At 42.1% G+C, this 19,438-nt stretch overlaps 1 pseudogene; it reads left to right on the top strand.

Moving 5' to 3' along the window:
- The first annotated feature begins 292 nt into the window (after positions 1-292).
- LOC110312269 overlaps positions 293-19,438 on the top strand; it is a 45,348-nt pseudogene continuing 26,202 nt past the window's right edge.

The following is a 19,438-nucleotide window of genomic DNA, read 5'->3' as shown; positions in this document are numbered from 1 at the left end:
CTCAGATGTGAGGCCCTTCCACCGTACACTTCCACCACCACACTCCCATCATGCCTTTTCCGCCACAGTGGACCAAAATGTATGAAACTGTGAGCCAAAATAAAGTTTTCCTCCATTGAAATTGTTTTCCTGACAGCTATTTTGATCAAACTAGTTGTATATGTGTGTGTGTGTGTGGAGGGGGGACCCGGCTATAATAATGAAACAGAAACTTGATTGAAAATATAAGGATGACAAATTGACACACCAAAGTAGTCAGCATCAATAGTTATTTGGAAAAGCAAAAGGAAGCATGAACCACATTGAGGAGTCACTGCTCACCTACATAGAAGACAAAATCAAGGAGGAGAAATGGACACCACCACACTCTGGTGAGCCTGTCCAACCCCAGGGACTTCCATCACCTAGGATGGGAATGTGAGGCACTTTGGTCACTTTGGGAAAGAGTCCAGTCACTCCTTAGAAAGATAAACATATGCTTGTTATACTGCCCGGCAGACACGGTCCCAAGTATTACCCTAGTGAAATAAACTTTATTCTCATCCAAAATCATGTTCACAGCTGTTTATAGCAGCCTCGTTCATAATCACCCCAAACTGGAAGCAACCCAAATGTTCTTCAGTAGAGTAGTGGATAAACAGATATGTCCATATAATAGAATTCTGCATAGTAACAAGGAATAAAATCATTAGAAATACACACAACATAAGCAAACTTTGGACACCGTGGAGTACATGAAAATAGGCATTTGCAAAAGTCTGCATAGATGACAGTCTTTAAAAGTCAATGCTGCAGAGACAGAGAGGTCAGGAATTTCCAAAAAGTAGGCGTAGCCATGGGCTATCTACAAAGGGGCCACACAGGGCAACCTTTAAGACAGGTAACACTGGCTTAATAGTTACACAACATACAGCTTATCAAACTACACAATATGGAACTGTACATGTTACTGACATAACTCACACCTCAACTGCAGTATAAAAATGAAGACAATCACATTAGTCACAGAGCAAAACCTTGAGAGGGTATGTTTTTATTCCTACCATCTTCTGTGAAGTCCTACACCCTGAAGTAAGGGGTAAGATTCAGTGCCGTAGCAGTAAGTGGCTTTCCCATTCCCTGGCAGCTCTTTGTAAACCACATCGTTCTGGACTGTATTACTAGATCTTAGTTAATTATTGCCCTTCACTCCTCAGTGTAGCCTGGAAAGAGCATCAGGCTGTCCAACATTCACCAAGCTGTTGCAGGCTCCTTGGCAGTGTCTATGCCCCGCCTTGGAGCTGGGCTGAAGTCTAGGTTGCTGAGTGCTTAGTTTCTTGGGCAACAGTGGTCTAATGCCCACACAGGTAGGTGCTACCAGAAATGCAACTTTTGAAGAATCCCTTTAAGGCAACTCCGACGCTAAGAAGTTGGGGGTCTGATTAATTTGATAACATTGATAGTCCCTGATAGCTATGGAACATTGGTGTCTCTATTTTACATACTTTATTTCACTTAATCTTCGAGGGCAGTCTTCAAGGTAGTTGAAATTACAATTAGTTAGCATACAGCAGAGTTAATATATGAGGCTCAGCTCCAAATCCAGTTCTCATATACAGGGAAAGGTTAGAAAGCCAATTTGTTTTGTTTTGTTTCGTTTGTTCTTAAAACTCTTTTAAGACATTCTTGAGGTTGCTTGAAACCAATGGAGCAACTATAATGGCTCCCAGCCTTTGTTATTAATTATATATATGTGTTATTAATTATATACATATATGTATATATGTATATATGTATACACACACACACAGTTCAACTAGTATGACTCTTGTTTGCCTTTTCTCTGTTACTGTTCACCCCCACCCTGTGTACCAGGCAAATGGTTCACCTGACTGTGTCACTAACACTTGTATAATAACTTAGGATCACACACCCTTTATTTGATCAAGCAACAATACTACTGAAAATAATTTTGCCAAGTGATTAAAGCAGGGAAGCAAGCAGGTTTTTCAATAGAGAGTAGAAGAAAGTACTTAATTTTCTAACCTTAGATCTTTGGGGCATCCTGAATAGGATGATGTTATCAGACCATAGTGTAGAAGGCTCGATTGAGGCAAGGAGTGGTGGGACAGGGCAGAACTCATGTACTGTGGAGTCAGCATGGCAGCAGTGACTTAATAAGCAGTTTCATTTCAATGCTGTGTCATAGTGAGGGGCAGAGGCTTCCTGAGCCTGAGCCGTGCACAGCTCTCTCCTTGTACATTTCTTAATTTCTAGCACGAACATTGAGTCCTCCTTGTAGGATATCCCATCAGGATGAGGCTCCATGAGGACTGAGGATGAAGGAAAAGCAGCTTTTTTTTCCTTACTACCCCCACTCCCATCTCCAAAGTTTGCAACCATCACCGCAGGAACAAACATGTTCTGCTTGTGTGTGTGTGTGTGTGTGTGTGTGTGTGTGTGTGTGTGTGTGTGTGTGACTGTTTTTCAAGCTGCTCTATCATGACGCAGAGTGGCAAGGCCTGCAGCCGGTACTGCCTCTTCCAGGTACGGCTTCAATGATTTTTATCTCGGCTTGGAACACAAAGTGTGTTCTGATACTAATACTGATAAAAGCATAAAGGCTGGCGCCATCTGCCATGGCAACTATCAAGATGGCAGATGCTTTTCATCGGCTTTATCTGAACTTTGCATTAATGGGAATTCAGAGACTGTGGGTATGTTTTCAAAAAGGGGTGGGGGGATGGGGTGAAATGATAGCACTCCCCTGAATAGAAACAATTCATCAAATACCAACATATTTGCGTTCCCTTTTTCTCTCTTGTAAGAAAAAGAAAGGGCGAGGACGTCCCTCTGTTCTGGTAATCCTGTGTGCCTCTCTACGTGTGCCTCTCAGTCGCCCTGTGGCTTTTTCCAGACCCTCCCTTGGAGCTGGCCCTGGAGAGTTCTATTTAGAGGGGCTCTAACTTCCCAGCAGTCCTGATGTTGCTATAGCAGATGGGATTTAAATGCGCTGTCTCTGAGGACAGAGCAATCAACAAAATAGCAAGTGAGTGTTCAGAGCCTGCTGCAGGTAACAACAGAGACATTCTTCAAAGAGTAAAGAGAAGAAAGGAAGAGAAGGAAGGAGGAGGAGGAAATCACAAGCCAAGACTTCTGCCTGGAGTGAGGATGTGTGTTTCTTCTTAAGTTTTCAGGTTATAGCAGACAGATCCTGCCATTCACTAGTCATCTCTCTGCTTGACAGGGAAATTCCTTACCTGCCCGAAAGATGCTGTGTCTCTGGCTTATCTGTGCCTGTGGAGAAAGCCACCTGGGGTGCAAAGCCACAGTGAGGGCAGAGAGGGAATGTTCTGGGCTGGCTCACTCTGTGCTGTTTTCCTTTTGTGTGTGTGAGTGTGCATGTGTGTCTGTGGGTCTGTGTGCCTGTGTGTCTGTGTGTGTGAGGTGCATATGGGTCTGTGTGCCTGTGTGTCTGTGTGTGTTCATGTATGCCTCTGCGTGTGGAGACCAGAGAAGAACCTTAGCTGTCATCCTCAGGAATGCCTTTGGCCTTCTTACACACACATCTCTGATTGGCCTGGAGCTTATCAGTTCAGCTTTAGTGATCCTACAGTATATGTCACTAGCGCTGTGATACAAGCATCTACCAACATGGCTGGTGCTGACTTGGGCTCTGAAGGCTGAGCTTCGGTCATTATGCCTGCAGTACAATTAAAACTATATGTATATGTATATGTATATGTATATGTATATGTATATGTATATGTATATGTATATGTATATGTATATGTATATGTATATACACACACATATATATCCTATATATTATTATAAATCTATATATTATATACCCATGCTATGTTAGATATAGAGAATATATTTTCATATTATTCATATATTTATGTCTTGTTATTTATGTGTTTATATATAGAGACATAGAAATGCATATGTACATACATAAATACATGCATATATTTTTATATTATATATGTGTATACATATTACATTGGATATGTATGGACATACATGTATGTGCATATTATAATATCACATGCAGCACAAAAAGTAAAGTGAAGGAACATGGACATTAGTTTAAAAAAAATGATGCATGCAAAAATTTAAAGTAAAAAAATCTTTGCAACTGTGTAAATGAGTGGTAGAAATTTCAGGAGCCCCTTGAAAGTATCAGCTCCTTGATTCCCTTTTCAAAGAAAACAGTGAAAACTCAGAACCAGAGAAGATAAACAAAAGTAGGTCATAAAACCATTGCCCTCCAGCTGGGACAGTAGAGGCTGGAGAAGAATGCCAGCCTGCCCTGGTCAGGCACCTGTGCAATCCAGCCCTCCCCACAGAGTTCCACAGAAACACTCTCCTTCTGAGTATGGCCACACTTATGATGGGTTTCGGTTAGCATGATTCCCAGGATATTTTTTCTGTAGTTTTTTCATACAAAGTTTCAGTCTGTCATAGGTTTTCAATGTTTTTTCCCCTCAAGGAAGGAAAGAAGGGAGGGGAAGGAGAGAAAGGAAGGAAAGAAGGGAGGGGGAGGAGAGAAGGGAAGGAAAGAAGAGAGGGAAGGGAAGAGGGGAAGAGGGGGGGAAAGAAGAAGAGAAAGGAGGGAAGTGAGGGAGGAAGGAGAAAAAGGATGAAAGGGGCAAAGGAAGGGAGGGAGGGAAGGGCAAAAAGAAGCGGGAGGGCTGGAGGAAGGAAGGAGGGGAGGACTGAGGAAGGAGGAAGGGGAGGACTGGAGGAAGGAAGAAAGAAGAATGAAGCAATCTGAACAGAGTGTAGCTGCTGCTGTGGACTGTGTTCTCTGGAAGATAGCGTGATACTGAGGGATCAGTGTCGGCTCCTTGGAATCCCATGACCATAATTCTGTTTTCATCTGTTCAACATCCATTTCAAACAAAATGGAGATGAGTAAGCTATATTTTTTAAAGAGTTTTCCATTTCAAACACCTTTATTTGACAACTTATTATCCTCAGTGCATCCAAAGATTGTTAATAAAGTATATTTTAGATGGAAAAAAAGGCCAACCCTCATACTATTCATGAGGAAAAATGTTTTGTTGTTATAATAAATAGATAAATAACCACTTAGTCCTAACAACCCAAGTAAATGCTGAAGTAAGTACTGAATAAACTTTATATATATATATATCTATATATATGAATGAAAAAAAATATATATAAAGGTAACATCATGAAAAGAAAATGTTGTTATCTACCAAGTTAACTTTCAAGTTATTATAAAAATATAACCAGGTTATCTGGACTTTTAAAGTAAGATGTAAAAAACAAACAAACAAAAAAAAAACAAAAACCAACCAACACACACACACACACACACACACACACACACACACTCAATACATGGGACAATGCAGGACGGCTAGTTTTATTTTTACCAAGTAGAGACAGCATGTGATAGTCACAGCTATAGCCAGTACTACCCATAAGTATTTTTCTAAAATGCAGGACATTTTAACCCACTAGAATAAGAAGACAGTGTTAGAATTGAGCACAGACTTTTAACTTGAAGACCTTTAGTTTTAGGGAGCATTATTGGGCTGTTCTTATGTCTCTTGTCACCCCATGGTCCAGTGAGAACTGTGTCACAGGTTCCCACCAACATGCAGCAGTGGAAAGCATTTCTTCCAAGTGCTAACAGCCCTCTGTCTAAACCATTCTGTCCTTTCTAAAGCAATGTCCCCAGCTGCTTCCCATCTGCGGAACCACCGCATTGACACTTTGACCAGGGAACCTGCAATACTATACAAAAGAGCCTGGAAACAGAAAACAAATATTTATATTTCAACAATAAGAATGTCTCTGAATATTTCACATAAACTCTTCTTTTTTATTAGATATTTTCTTCATTTACATTTCAAATGCTATCCCGAAAGTCCCCTAGACCTTCCCCCTGCCCTGTTCCCCAACCCACCCACTCCCACTTCCTGGCCCTGGCATTCCCCTGTACTAGGGCATATAATCTTCCCAAGACCAAGGGCCTCTCCTTCCATTGATGGCCGACTAGGCCATCCTCTGTTACATATGCAGCTAGAGACACAAGCTCTGGGGGGGGGGAGGTACTGGTTAGTTCATATTGTTGTTCCACCTATAGGGTTGCAGATCCCTTTAGCTCCTTGGGTACTTTCTCTAGCTCCTCCATTGAGGGCCCTGTGTTCCATCCAACAACTGACTGTGAGCATCCACTTCTGTGTTTGCCAGGTACTGGCATAAGCGTCACAAGAGACAGCTATATCAGGGTCCTGTCAGCAAAATCTTGCATAAACTTCTTTTATGTATCAAATCAGACTTTAAATGTACAATGGGAATATTTTATTCAAATCAATAAAATTTTTATTCAAAACTTTTATTCAATTTTTCATTCAAATAAATCTCATAGGAATCTTTTCTGTTTGGAAAGGAGGAGGAGAATTATATTCTGAAAGTAAGTAATTACTTGGTAGCATAGCTTTTATGTACGTCTTGATTTATATACTAGGGTTACTTAAACAAAGTCTGTATGTGTCCTATGAAATAATCTGTAAGGGTTTAATTGTGTTGCCTATGGACAGTTACCTGTACTATAAATCTCAAAAGTTCTATAAGTATTCCAAAATACTGAAGGAAGCAACAACAGTAATTAAAGTAGCAACTCCTCTACACTAGTGTTGTTTGTCTGTACTTCATGGTATCATCTCATTTAATACCCAGAACACTTCTGTAAGAGGAGTCTCACTATTCTCATTTCACAGATTACAGAATTCAGTCAGGGATAAGTCAAGAGGTATGAAGGAAGAGATGGAATTGAACCAAGGAACATGCATGTGGCTCTCTGGAGAAAATTTTCCATCTTAGTCAATGTTCTCTTGTTGTGAAGAGACACCATGATCACATAAGGAAAGCATTTAATTATAAGGAAAGCATTTAATTGGGGCTGCCTTACAGGTTCAGAGGTTTAGTCTATCATCAGCATGGCAGGAAGCATGGTAGCACACAGGCAGCACACAGGCAGACATGGTGCTGGAGAAGGAGCTGAGAGTCCTATATCCAGATCCGCAGGCAGCAGGAAGAGAGCGACACTGGGCTTGGCTTGGGCTCCTGAAATGTCAAAGCTCACCCCAGCAACATGCTTCCTCTAATAAAGCCACACCTACTCCAACAAGGCCACAGTCCTAATTCCTCTCCAGAAGTGCCACTCCTGATGACCAGGCATTCAAATGTATGATTTTTACTGGGGCCATTCTTATTTGCCACCATGTTCCCCTAAGCCATAATTTCCCAAAGGCATTGTCTCATGGATCCCCACCCCAAAGAACGGTGGTGACAGCTGCATGACCACAAGTCATTCCCTTGGAGTGAGCCAAGTGCTGAACCAGACCAATGGCTCCTAAACTCTAGTGCACAGAACGCAGGCAGTGTACTTGCTAAAATGAAGATGCCCAGGTTTTACCACTAGAATGGTGGACTCATTCTGGTCTAAACTAGTGATGATTTTTGGTAAGATGTGAAGACTCCTCATGCTTACTCTCAGGCCCCCCTTGGCCCTCTGTGGTGGTGGGTAGCACTGTGGGGTGGTAGAGTCCCTTTAAATCTAGATTATTCATTTGAACAAATCCCCACCCCCTTACCCAGATTATTCAGATGTAGCTACAGATGTTCTTTTGACCTCACTTAGAGACATCCAGAATCTGATGATGTCTTCGCTTGCTTCCAGCTCATACTCGTTGGATTTATCCTCATATGTAATGTCTTAATCTTATATTCTCTGTAATTATCATAATAATGGGGTTTGCTATATACTATAAATACAGTGCTTTTGTATATACTAACAAAGAATAGGAAGATAAAACTAGCTCTCCTGTCTATCTTTCATTCATCCATTCCCTCTCTGCCACCTAGGTGCTACTCAACCATCAATACTTGCCAGTTAGTGAGCTAAGTGCTGAGGATTCAGAAGGGAACAAAGCAGATTTCATATCTGCTAGCATGGAAGCTGAATGTCTAAAGAGAAAGACCTGCATTTGGGCAAGTTGTGAGCATAGTAAAGATTTAAAGAGGAAAGGGTGGCTCCAAGAGGAACCTGTAAGATGAGCAGTGTATGTATTGGGTTAAGTTCAAATATGCCAAAGCAACAAAGGCGCCAACAAAACTCAACATACAAATCCTGGTCTCTCATCTGTGCTGCATATTTAACATGGGGCTATAGACATCACATGACCAGGCTCACAGTAAAGGAACTAGTCCTAAACAGTGCCCCTTAGTACCTCTTCAGGCAAAGGAGGCAGGAGAGTCACACATGAGTCATCATTGGTCCTGGGTTCATCTGTGCCATCTCTTGTCTTCATTTTATGGACAGTTGTTATTTAAAGAACTTGACTGGCAGAAGACCCCTAGCCAGTAGAGAGTGGAGCAAGGGCTAACAAATGTGCGACTGCCTACTTTATCCCCAGGGAGTTGGGATGCCACCAGAAAGCATTTATTTGAAATTCACTTGTTTTAGTAATAACTTTGGATAAATAAGTTACACATCCCCTTTTATGGTGACCTTAGTTAATGTACCTATAGGTGGTGTGTAATTTTATAGACAGAGTAAAGGGAAGTCATTTATGAAATGTTCTAAGAGGTAAATATGTGTCCTGATTAGTCATTTCCTAATGGGACCAGCACGTTCTAATATGTTCATAACTAAGCCCTAAAGCAGTGGTCTCTTTATCATGGCTGCTTCCTGAATTCACTGGCAAACCCTTTTAAATATATAATATTCCATGAACATAGACTTGTTGGGCCAGGGACCCAGTCACTCATTGGTTGATTTTAGTGTTCCCACATAGTTAGAGTGTGAAAACGAGTCTGGGCGCCATGAAAGCAAGTCTGGGGCCAGTCTTCTTGGGCTTGAAGTGGGGTGGTGTGCATAGGGCTATATCCTGAGGCATTTGGTGCTATTGACTTTTAAACCTGTGAGGAGAATGATGTGATGTGCTCCCCAGGCAGTTGGGATGGTTGGCATACTGTTGGTCTGCTGAAAGGACAGGAAACTTGAAAACCTTCTGTAACGATGAGAGTGACTATTAGCTATGCTGTCTAGCATGGTCAACCTCAACCATATACAGCAACGGAGCCCTCGAATATGACTGGTAGGACTGAGCTGAGTTTTCTAACTTGATTTTAATTAATTTCAGTCGGCATGGCAGTAGATATGTCTAGCAGCTGGTGGATTAGAACAGCAAAGATCGGGAGCACCAAGCTAAGCTACCTTGTCATGGACACTCCAGTCACCACATATGAACACCTCCAGGGCTAGAAATACTACACGTGAGGTTTCTCATAGTTCTGCACAATAGCCCCCCTTTCCGTCAAGATATGGATGGGGTGGTTTTTTGGATGGTCTGTTCCTAATATCAGCCAGCAGTTCCTGCCCATTTGACAATCATGTTGCTGAACAACTTAGGAATCTCTGAGGCTGAAATCCCGGATGTCTAACAGAGCCAAGAGGGCAGAAGAGTGAATAGAGCCCGTGGTCTGTAAACTATCCCATAGAGATAGTATTCATTCCCAGAGTCCTCATAATTGCCTCCTTGAAGTGCATTGAGCTGTGACTACCTGACCTTTTATTATCTCTTCTTCTAGACTGATGTTTCTTCATGTGTCTATACTACTTTATATCTAGAATACAAACGAAAAGAAAACCTGGATAGTAGCCAGAGACCCTGAGATCGAAGTGGCAGGCACAGGGTCACAGACTTGAGTTTTAAGGCTGGAAAAGACTTTGAGGCTTAGTAAGCAAGGCCCTTTCAAAAGGCCATATAGCCTCCTCATCATAAAATGCTACTATTTCCTCCTTACCATGCTCCCCCGAAGAGTAGACAATGTCAGGTCCAAAGGTAGAGTCCCAAATACCCCCATGAGCTTCTTTTCCATTAACACCACCACCATCACCATTACCACCTCCACCACCACCAAACACATTGCATTCAGCCAATAAAATCAGAGTGGTGGACATGTTCTGCAAAAATCCAAATCCCCATACTAATATCATAACTACTTACCTAAAATACCACACACACACACACACACACACACACACACACACACACTCCAAAGAGAAATAAGAAGCAATTTCAGAATATTTATAACTTGGATGTCTCAAGTTCTGCCAGCTTGTAACTACCATATAAATATCTTGCATCCGATAGAAATTATTTTTAGCTACTAATAACAGAAACTTAATATAACATGTCTTTCAATAAGAAGATTATTTTTTGCTCATGAAATGAAATGCAAAGGTGAATAGTCCTGGACTATGTACAGAGGCCACCAGTACATTGTGAATTTAGTTTACAACTAAATAATCTCTCAAAGAAATTTTGGATTTTCTATTTTAGAGTAGAAAAAGAAACCCAGATTTTTAGTCAATGATTTTTTTTAATTTCTAAAATGTCATAAGATCTTGTCTTTGCCTGGTAAGTTGTAATGGGAGATGTCTGCTTTCTAAACACAACTTTGAAAATCAGTGCCTAGAGCTAACAAACGCGTGAGCAAACGCATCCTACTGACAGTATGACCAGCATTCACCTTCTGATATACAATCCAGCATCATGGTGTGGTTGGTCTGCAGTAACTCTCCCCTACCCAGTGATCTACAGCGTTCCAGAAATGGAAACAGAGAGTCATAATATGTGTTGCAAAATGTCTTTCTGAGTGGTTAGAGCCACCTTCACTCTCAACAGTGGGGAATAACAGCTCCTCTCGCCACAGAAATCACCAGACTTGAGAACAGTCTATTTTAATCTTCCCCCCAAAGATACAGGGGTTGGAGAAGAACACATAAAGGACACTGAAATGGTATTTTACTTGCATCCTTCGAATTGAGACTGGGCAGCCAGGAGCCGCAGTTCAGCAAGTGTGATTACATTATTCTGGAAGTTGTTGGAGGAGCAGCGGCTCCATCTGGGAGGCTGTAAACACAGCCCCATAAAATAGTCGTCGCCAGAAACACAGGAAACCTGTTAAAATAATCATAAAAAAGATTTATCAGAGAACAGTCTAAAAGGTGAAGAGTGGGGACTCAAATATCTATGTTCTTAAAAATTAGCCCTAGATCATTTTTCTGTATCCATCCTTCTCTGGGACACACACATGTACGTACGTACACACAACCTCTAAGGGTTATTGGATAAAACATTAAGACATTCCTATCCAGTTATTTTTAGTAGTTTTAGATTTGGTACAAAGAGCAACAGCTTGCTAACTGAGTTATTACCAATCATTTGAGTTCCTTTGGTTTTTTTAAACCAATTGACGGCTGAGCTGACAGCAGTCGATAAAATTATTTCATGTTCCCAGTTGTGTTGGGACTTCTGACATGAATACGCCCACCTACACTGATACAGCTATTTCCAACACAGAGATGGGTTTTAAACAATGTTTAAAGGTGAACTTTATTCATAAGTATATCTGAGGAGCGTAGAGGAATATGACGGTCAACCTAGCCTGAGTAATGCCACTGAAGTAAAATTCCCAGCAACTGAACTTTCAAAATTTAAAGAAATGGAGAAAGGAGACTTGAAGGATGTTTGGGAAAGTGTGTCAAAGGGGCTTTTGGGATTTGGTGAGAAAGAGGTAAACAAGTTAAGAGAGGCATGCCTAGCAAGGGGGAACCAGTGGCCAGAAGGCAGAGAAACGGCCTGAGACATCTCCAAGCAGTAACCCAGCTCAAGTTGCTGAAAGTGTTCAAAGGCAGCCCAGTTCCATCTGCTGGAACCATGAAGTCACAGGAGTAGATGTCACTGAGTCCACTGTCAGACAGGAGAAGTCATTTTTGGCAGCCATGTACATGATCATTTAGAATGACTGGAGATGGTGTATTGGAAGGGGGTTGGGTGGGGGGCAAATGTGATGACTATTTTAGAAAACCAGGAAGCAAATCAGAAACCTGAATCAACATAAGAATGTAAGGACAGTCATGGGAGTGAGGTTAGGCAGGCACTGGAGGGGAGTGAGAGACAGGCATGGGAGTGTGGTGACAGACTTGGAGGCTTCTCAGAATCAGGTTGAACCAGGGGTGTTTACTTTTGGAAATGGCAAACTCCATGATGGTCACCTCTGAGCATAGCTTTTGCTTCCTCGACTCCAAAGCACCACAGCGTTTGCCTCTTCTGTCCTCTCATGGGTTCATTAGTGCCTTCTCATGTCTGAATACTCTCATGTCCGAATCTAACCGTTCCTTGGGTCTAGGGTCTCTTTACATCTTCAGCAGGCTCGATTTATCAGCACAAGCAATTGCCTTTGCCAATGACCATTTGTGACTAAGGACAGATAGAAAGGATCTGAAGATGACCTGAGATTGTTTGGGTCTTCATAGATCATCGGATAATACAGAAAGTGGAGGAAATAGCGGGGATTCCAGTATTGAAGACTCTGAAACGGAATTGTGGGTGCACAGACAAAAATGCCGGTCAAGAACGATCACTTACAATGAAGAGGCTGGAGGCAGGCTCCACTTGGAATGCAGCAAGAGCATTCCTACAAGACAGATCACGTTAATATGAAAAGAGTATTATTGGAATCAAGGAGGTACAGCAGAGGGCAACCAGAATGATGCAGAGACTCAAGGACCTTAATTATTTACAAAGGCTGGAAACACTACTTTCTCCTTTGGAGAGAGAAGGGGAGGGGAGGAGATATAAAAGGAATCTATCTGGAATGTCCTCAATGCCAAGGGTAGAGGTAGTTGTATAGAAGCCAAATATCAAAGACAAAGGAAAAAAGACCATGACTTAAACCCAGAGAGAGTTCTAGCATGAAATAAGTTTTAAGAAGATTTTAATGCAAATATAGAGGTAAATTTACAGTGCAAACTACCATGCAGGCTCAGATCTCGAATGTATGAGTAGGGCACGTACATATGTGGGTCTTTAGACAAATACTCTACGTTTTAAGGAGATGAGCATTGCAGAGGAAACAATTATTTGGAGTCACAACTGCAGGCTTTCTCAGACTTCCAGCAATTTCCTTCTTTAAAGCATCCTGTGCCCTGAGCCCTTGCATGTAATTTCCCACATTTCCAGTGCCCATTGGCAGTACTGAATGGGCATCCAAGCACATAGATACAAGTGAAAACTACAGGGAAGTGGACTTGACCTCAAGCAATCAGCACATCCCTTAAAAAGCCAGGGTATCAGCCTCTGAGAATGCCTGCTGAGAAAGACTTGTGAAGACTTGAGAAGTCATTTTCAACTTGGCCATCAGATCCCAAACTCATAGTGAGCTCTGCTGCTTTCCTTTTTAGTTCAATTAATTTTTTTAAATGTATGTGTGTGCATGAAAGTGTATGTAGGTGTGTGTGTGTTACGTGTACATGTGTGTGTGTATGCAAGCATGCACACCCGTGAGGAAAAGTGTTCTTCTCTCTCACTGCCTGACTTTTCCCTTGAGGCAGGCTCTCCCAATGAATATGGAGCTGTGTTGTTTCAGTTAGGCTGACCCCTGGCAAGCCCCTCAGTCCTCCTGCTTCCATCTCCTTTTAGTGCTGGATTTACAGGTGAGTGTGAGACACCTGGCTTGCTACAGGGGAGCTGAGATCCGAACTCTGGTCCATCTACTTGTTTGTGTACTGAGCCACCTCTCCTGCCCCATGGTGTTTTTAATTTTATATATGACCATTTCTTTGCACAAACAACAAATGTCCATCAAATGCTGACCAAACACTTTGCAATCTGTTCTGGAAAATGATTGAAAATAAAACAAGTGTGTTCTGGACCAGCCTGGGCTATATACAGTGAGACCCTGTCTCAAAACAAAGCACAGCGAAATAATATATGCAAATATATGGCCTGGTACCTGTTCCCAAGAAGTGACTAATAAGCTTTGTTGTTGTTGTTGTTCACAGCTGTGACTAGTAGTGAGCGTTATGCCAGGCACTAAATCAATACTCAACAAGTCAAAGGCAATACAAGCCACAATGAAGCAGGGAGGCTACAAGGTAGTGTCTGGCTATAAAATGGGTAGCATGACTCCTATCTTATGGATGCACAGGGATTCTGAGAACACAGTTTTTAATTTTATTTTATTTTATTTTATTTTATTTTGTGTGTCTTTTAAATTTATTTTTATTAGATATTTTCTTTATATACATTTCAAATGCTATCCCGAAAGTTCCCTATACCGTCCCTCCGCCCTGCTCCCCTACCCACCGACTCCCACTTCTTGACCCTGGCATTCCCCTGTACTGGGGCATATAAAGTTTGCAATACCAAGGGGCCTCTCTTCCCAATGATGGCTGACTAGGCCATCCTCTGCTACATATGCAGCTAGAGATACGAGCTCTGGGGGTACTGGTTAGTTCATATTGTGTTCCACCTATAGGGTTGCAAATCCCTTCAGCTCCTTGGGTGCTTTCTCTAGCTTCTCCATTGGGGGCCCTGTGTTCCATCTTATAGATGACTGTAAGCATCCACTTCTGTATTTGCCAGGTACTGGCATAGCCTCATATGAGACAGCTCAGACAACAACTCTCGGATTGGTTCTTTACCTCTACCTTATGGGAGCCAAGGACTGAACTCGGGTCTACAGACCTGTCAAAAAGCCACCTCTACCCACTAAGCCATCTCACCAGCCCCAAGTAAAGATGCACATTCTACAAACAGTAGAGACAAGACACCAGCCCAGACATGTGGGTTTCCTTCCATTGTGTCACACTAGCTCATGTGTACAAGGGGGTGGTGTAGAATACCCAATATGTAAAGCTCAGGGAAAGCCAGGCTCTAGGCTAGAGGGGGTCAAGACGGTTGAAGGCTAAAATGATCTGGAACGTCAAGAGATGGGTCCATGAGCAGGCCTTGAATGAACCATTGGAAAAGTATACTAGAGTCAGCTGTGTTACTGGGATACAGCAGTGGTGCCCAGAGGTGGCTGGAGTTAAAGAGAACCAGTTGTGTAGGAAATGGGTGTGTGCCTGATTCTTGTGTGTTAGGGAGACCCCTCATTGATTTTACAGGGAAAGTTGGTTTAACTCACAATTAACTGGGGGCAAAATTTGATAGTACTCCTTCCTATTTCTACCTAAGACTCCAGCAACCCCCCTCCCACTCCCTGTATTTTATGGAGCTAAAGCTAACCTATTTGAGATAAAAGGCACTGACCTGTGCCTCGGGCAGCCTGGAAGGAGAGCTAGTCCTGTGAAGTTGTTCTGTAATTAGATCATACACACCACATTCTAAAGATTTAGCATGAGGAAAATGTAAAATATCTCATCAGTACTTTTATATTACTTGATAATATTTTGGGTGTATTAGGCTAATCACATTATATTATTAACATTAGTCTCACTTGTTTTTCCTTTAAATATTTTCAAGTGTGACTCCTAGAAAAATTTAAGTTATACTTATGCCTTATGCTATGGTCATATTAGTTAGGTTATTAATTTGAGATCCAGTGGCTTAAATAGTAATTTTTTTTTCTTTTTAAACTTTGGAGATCAGAAGTCTAAGATTAGAACTGATATTTTCTGAATGCAGGGATACCCATCTCCATTCCCTACATCTTCAAGTTCTTTTGTGTGTGTGTGTGTGTGTGTGTGTGTGTGTGTGTGTGTGTGTGTGATGATCAGAGGGCAAGACACCGAACACTCATTTGGATGTCAGAGGATGATCACAAGTTTCAGTCTCCCTTGGTTTGAGGCAGGGTCTTCTTGTTATTCCACAAAGCATGGGCCACTAAGCTTCCAGGATTACTCTGCTCCCATCTTCTCAGAGGCTCACTAGGAACCACACACCACCATGTCTGTATTTCATGTCACGACCACACTTTACCACTTCCCATCTTGTAAGGGAGGGAAGAGGCTTGGCAGTTTCACGATTTGGGAGCTAAAACATTAGACATCTCTGCCCTTTCAGACCTCTCCCAGCTTCATTACTACTATGACATGTATACATACATATCTTACATGTGTGTACTATATTCCCAAATAACCAGTTTTATGCTAGAGTCTATCACTAGTGTTTTTTTTTCCATTTTAAATTACTGTCTACATCCATCTTATGTACTATGTGTGGGTAAGAAAATAACACACCAGGAAAATTTTCCAGAAAACACATGCCAGAAGAAGAAAAAACAAAAACAAAAAACAAAATACTGACTATGTGTCTATGTGTGATTTAGTTGAACTATGACCTAAATTGGAAGAATTTTCTGAGTACCCCAGGTTCAATCTCTAGTGTGTCTTTATCAGAGCAGGTTTCACGATGGAGGTTTGATTGGTGTGACAAAGAGCAAGGAAGGACAGCTTGGACTTTTCCTTGGTCTACCAGCATGAAAATAATGAAGGAGGGAAAAACCTTTCACTTTGAGATGCATAAAATGTTTTAATCAGGAGCAGGAGACATGGCTTAACAGTGAAGGGGTTCTAGGTTCATTTCCCAGCACCCACATGGCAGCTTAAAACCATCTGTAACGCCAGTCTCTAGGCATCCCACACTCCCTTTTGGCCTCCATGAGCAACACACACACACACACATACAGTATTCAGGTATATATACTGGCAAAACACCCCCCCACACACACACATAATAAAATTTTAAATGTTTTGGTCAGTACACTCTCATTGTTAGTTTTTCGTGCACAATTCTTTCTCAATAGGAATTGTTCATTCACACTCCTCCTCCTGGCCCAAGGGCAAAAACTGAAAATGTGTGGAAGCAACAAGGAAAGCTAACTTTATAAGTTTTTATTTGACACTGTTGTTTTCACATCTCTAATTTACATATGACAACAGGGGGGTGTATTAAACCAGCCTTCAGATAAACCCTCACTGTAAAACTATACAAAGCATATGTCTCTTCCCTTTGGTTAAATAGTAACTTGTTCTGCAGAGAGATAAACTCTAGGAAATGTTCAGGAAAAAGGAATCCCGTGTTCCATTACCATTTGGACACTTAGTCCTCAGCAAGCGTTGGCACTTTGGGAGGCCGGAGGGCCTTTGGGGCTATACTCGTGGCTCTTCGAGATAAGTCACTTGGAGCAGACTTCAAGAGTTCAGACTTTTCTTTCCTGTTTGCAGTGAGCGTGTGACCAGATCACAGCTCTGAATGCCACCCACAGATCTAGCCCAACCTTCATGTCTTTCCCATCCTAAACTGCAGACTGAAATAATTCCTTTCCGTCAAGAGTTGTTTCTGTCAAGTGTTTTGTCAAATCATCAAAAAATAATAATAACAAATACAATTATGTCAATCTCCACATAAGCATTTGTGAAAATTCACAAGTCATGCTTGTGTTCAGAGACCATCAGCAATCTCACTCCACGGAGGAGGGGTGCCTGTATGATCTGCTAACTAGGGCCTGGGGCTGTAGAGGACTGTGGCTCAAGAAGGCTGGGGAGACAATGCCCTGAGCTCTGCTCAGTGACACATCAGTCCTGACAGAACAGAATTTTCAGCCCTGGTTCAACAGAGATAGAGTGTCAGACAGACTCCTCAGCAAGACTTCAGTATCTGGACAGACAGCCACATCAGTGGGCCAGCACAGGCCTGCAGGGTCATGGGCCTGGGTAACCAAGATTGTGGGCTGATAAGCAAAAGCAGGAGAAACACTCAGACTGTTCTTTATTTTATTCATTTATTTTTAATGTGGAGGAATATCAGAACAGGGATAGGAATGAGAGGAGGAAAGACAGGAAGTTCAGGTATCCTGGCTGCTAAGGATAGCTAACACTACCCCACTCCCAGCCCCTTACACACACACACACACACACACACACACACACACACACACACACACACACATTCATGTATCACCCACCACCTTAGAAAGAGAAGAGGGGCCTAGCAGGAAGGGTTACAGAACCTAATTGAATCAATCACATGAGATTCTGCCTGTCTGGTTGACATCACATGCTAAGGAATAAATGGCTTTCCTAAAGGAGATGCCGCAGCTCACCGTAAGTCTCCAGCCCATTTTGCAAAGTCCTGTGGAGTCCTAACAGCTGTGAGGGCCAGAGGACTTGCCCTGAGGCTGGGAGTCCCATTAGCTTTCCACGCTGATTCCGCTGATTCCGATGTAGCACTTGTTTGAGGAACAGAGCCAACTGCCTGAAATACTTTAAAAGGACACTCTAAAGGTCTTTAACCTGTTAACGATGTACCGACAACCCCGAGTTTACCATTATTGGAAGAAATGACGATGAAGCCAGACAGAACTGAGACTACAGATTGATTGATATTTTTAATTTCATATTTGTTCACGGGGAAGCTGGCTTCTTTATTGTGGCAGCACCTGCTCATGCCATTCCAGTTACAAGGCCTGTTGGAGCAGCTTTATGGCGAAGGCTTATTTCTATTATAAGCACTGGTTGGGGTGGGTGGTTAATATCCCTACAGTTTCCTGAGGTTCCGAGCAAAATTATTTCTGGCCCATGTTGTCAAATCATACACATCATCTTTGCACACACACACACACACACACACACACACACACACAAAACCACGTAAATGTGATGCCAAAGTCAACATCATTAATTAAGTTGTGAAGGAATATTATCCAAGTCAATTCTGAAATTAATCAGTAACTTCAGATCAAGAATGTGAACAAACAACTTGTTTAAAGTTCATGTTTGGAACCCTGCGTAGTTATTAAAGTTTCAATGACAAATTATTGAACTGAGCCTTATTAACAGAAAATAATATAATATGAATATATGTTATAAACACTGATTACTGGAGAATTACTTAGACAAACAACACAGGACACCCAGACTTTCATTACTTTAAAGTCAGCACAAGAATCTCCTACAGTTCGTTGTTTTCAGTCAAGAGACATTTTTTCAGACAGGAGATAAAAAAATAAGCATAGTGCACATGCCAAGCTTAGATACACCCTCTACAGCATCTGTACGCACAGCAATCGACAGTGGCGTGGACTGTCTTCTCACAGCAATACCTTTCCATTAGGATAGTGAGATTTCTGCACACTGCCAGTTAGGAGCACTGGCGGGAGGTAAGGCACTTGGCATCAAGTCTCTTTCCTAGTCTCAAAACCTTTCAAGCAATGGGCTGCTTAATTGAACTCCCCCACAGTTCCTTACAAGAATTGTGGTAGCAACTACCAGTGTTGTGAAGGCTAAACAAGGCAAAGAGTGGCCAACCCAGACAGAAGTAGGGCAAGCAGAAATATTTTCCAGGAAGACCAGTGTCTTGGGGTTTCATTGCTGTGAACCGAGACCATGACCAAGGCAACTCTTAAAAAGAAAAACCTTTCATTGGGGCTGGCTTGCAGTTTCAGCTGTTTAGTCCATTATCATCATGGTGGGAAGCATGGCAGTATGCAGGCAGACATGGTGCTAGAGGAGCAGAGAGTTCTACATCTTGATCTGAAGACAGCAGAAGGAGGTTGTGTTCCACACTGGGTGGAGCTTGAGCAAAGGAGACCTCAAAGTCCACCCCCACAGTGACAC

This window comes from Mus caroli, chromosome 17, assembly GCF_900094665.2.
Source record: "Mus caroli chromosome 17, CAROLI_EIJ_v1.1, whole genome shotgun sequence".
NCBI lineage: Eukaryota > Metazoa > Chordata > Mammalia > Rodentia > Muridae > Mus > Mus caroli.
The sequence above is the reverse complement of the archived record's forward strand: the minus strand, read 5'-3'. Positions and strand labels throughout refer to the sequence as shown.